We start from the raw sequence: 3,342 nt of genomic DNA, 5'->3' as shown, positions 1-3,342 counted from the left end.
TTAAGATTCTACACACACACACACACACACACACACACACACACACACTGTTAGAACTAATAAATTCAGACAAGTTGTAGGATACAAAAATCAATAACAAAAAAAATCAGTTGTCTTTCTAAACACGAATAATGAAAAATCAGAAAATAAAATTAAAAAGAATAATTTACAATAGAGTTTAAAAGAATAAAGTGCTAAGAAATAAATTTAACTAAAGAGGTCAAAGACTTGTACACTGAAAACTATAAAACATTGCTGAAAGAAATTAAAGAAGATACAAATACAAACAACCATGTTCATGAAATGCAAGACTGAAAATTGTTAAGATATCAATACTATCCAAAGCAGATCTACAGATTTAATGCAGTCCCTATGAAAATCCCAAAGACAACTTTTAAAAAAGAGAAACAGAATATCCTATTATAAAGTTTGTACGGACAACAATATGGTCACCTAATCTTCAACAAAGCAGGAAAGAATATCCAATTGAAAAAAGGAAGTCTCTTCAACAAATGGTGTTGGGAAAACTGGAGAGCAACATGCAGAAGAATGACACTGAACCACTCTCTTACATCATACACAAAGATAAATTCAAAATGGATCAAACCTAAATGTGAGAACACAGGTAGCAACTTCTTTGACCTTGGCCAGAGCAACTTCTTACTAGACACGTCGTCAGAGGCAAAGGAAACACAAGCAAAAATGAACTATTGGGACTTCATCAAGATAATTCTGCACACCAAAGGAAACAGTCAACAAAACTAAAAGGCAACCTGTGGAATGGGAGAAGATATTTGCAAATGACATTATCTGATAAAGGGCTAGTATCCAAAATCTGTAAAGAACTTATCAAATTCAACACCCAAAAAACAAATAGCCTGATTAAGAAATGGGTAGAAGACATGAACATTTTTCCCAAGAAGATATCCAGATGGCTAACAAACACATGAAAAGATGCTCAATGTCATTCATCACCAGGCAAATACAAATCAAAACCACAATGAGATACCACCTCACACCTGTCAGAATGGCTAAAATTAACAACACAAGAAACAACGGGTGTTGGTGAGGATGCGGAAAGGTGAGGATCTTACACTGTTTGTGGGAATGCAAACTGGTGCAGCTGCTCTGGAGAACTGTACAGAGGTTCCTCAGAAAACTAAAGAAAGAACTACCCTATTATCCAGGAATTGCACCATTAGATATTTACCCAAAGGATACAAAAATACAGATTTGAAAGGGCACATGCACCCTGTTTATAGCAGCACTTACCAAAAATAGCCAAACTATGGAGAAAGCCCAAATGTCCATCAACTGATAAACAGATAAGTAAGTTGTGGCGCGCGCGCGCGCGCACACACACACACACACACACACACACACACACACTGGAATATTAGCCATAAAAAAGAATGAAATCTTGCCATTTGCAGCACTGTGGATGGAACTAGAATGTATTATGCTAAGTGAAATAAGTCAATCAGAGACAAATACCATTTAATTTCACTTATATGTGGAATTTAAGAAACAAAATAGATGAACATAAAGGAAGGGGGAAAAAAAGAGAGAAGGAAACAAACCACAAGACACTCTCATCAATAAAGAACAAACCGTGGGTTCATGGAAGGAGGACAGTGGGGGATTGACCAGATGGGTGGTGAGTACTAAGGATGGCACTTGTTGGGGTGAGCACTGGGTGTTGTATGTAAGTGATGAATCACTGACTTCTACTCCTGAAACCAGTATTGCACTGTGTGTTAATTAACTAAAATTAAAATAAAAACATTAGGGGCACCTGGGTGGCTCAGTGGGTTAAGCGTCCAACTTCAGCTCAGGTCATAATCTCGTGGTTCATGGGTTCAAGCCCTGCATCAAGCTTGGTGCCAACAGCTCAGAGCCTGGAGCCTGTTTCAGATTCTCTGTCCCCCCCCCCCCCCCCGCCCCTCCCCTGCTCTCTCTCAAAAATAAACAAACGTTAAAAGCAATTTTAACAAATTAAACCCATAAAATAAAATAATTTTTATTAAAAAATAAAAAAATAAAGTTGAAAGAATTTGTATGGATCTCCTGGGACTCTCAAGATCCACAACGATTTTGAAAAAGAACAGAGCTGAAGTCTCGCACTACCTTATTTTAAAACTTACTACCTGAAGAATTCAAGAGTGAAGAGACACATTAGTAAGAGGCCAGAATAGGAGGTTGTCTACTCCTGTCACCCCTCACTAACAATAATTTGGCAGAGTACAAAAGTGCCTCTATAGGAGTTTTGGGCTCCAATAGGAAACTGTAAAACCAGGGACCTACCAGGAGACACGCCAGTCCATGTGGCCAGAGGTAAACACATGATATAAAGATTAAGGGGTCAACTCATTAAGAGGATATAAGAATTTTAAGTATATATGTGCCTAACGATAGGGACATCTAATCATACAAAGCAAGTATTACCAAGAGTGAAAGAAGAAACAGACAGCAATATAATAGTAGAAGGGTACTTCTTTTTATTTATTTTTATTTTTTTAATGTTTATTTATTTTTGAGAGAGACAGAGACAAAACGTGAGTGGAACAGGGGCAGAGCGAGAGGGAGACCCAGAATCCGAAGCGGGCTCCAGGCTCTGAGCTGGCAGCACAGAGCCCGACGCAGGGCTCGAACCCATGACCTGTGAGATCGTGACCTGGGCTGAAGCTGGATGCTCAACTGACTGAGCCACCCAGGCGCTGCAGTAGGGTACTTCTATACACACTTACATCTGTGGATAGATCATCTAGGCAGAAAATCAATGAGGATACACTGGACTTGAATAACACTATAGAGCAAATGGACCTAACAGACATATGCAGGAAATATGCCACCCAACAGTCGCAGAATGCACCTTCTCAAGTGCACATGGAACACTCTCCAGGACAGGTAATGCGTTAGATTATGAAACAAGTCTTAACTTTAAGAAGACTGAACTCATGGGGCGCCTGGGTGGCGCAGTCGGTTAAGCGTCCGACTTCAGCCAGGTCACGATCTCGCGGTCTGTGAGTTCGAGCCCCGCGTCGGGCTTTGGGCTGATGATGGCCCAGAGCCTGGAGCCTGCTTCCAATTCTCTGTCTCCCTCTCTCTTTGCCCCTCCCCCGTTCATGCTCTGTCTCTCTCTGTCCCAAAAATAAATAAACGTTGAAAAAAAAAATTTTTTTAAAAAAATAAAAAAAAAAAAAGAAGACTGAACTCATATCAAGTATTTTTTTTTTCCAACCACAATGGTATGAATCTAGAAATCAATTACAGGAAGAATGCTGGAAAGTCACAAATATATGGAAATTGAACACACTCTTGAACAACCAATGGGTCAAAGAA

This window comes from Lynx canadensis, chromosome D4 (genome assembly GCF_007474595.2).
Source record: "Lynx canadensis isolate LIC74 chromosome D4, mLynCan4.pri.v2, whole genome shotgun sequence".
NCBI lineage: Eukaryota > Metazoa > Chordata > Mammalia > Carnivora > Felidae > Lynx > Lynx canadensis.
Note: the sequence above shows the minus strand (reverse complement) of the source record.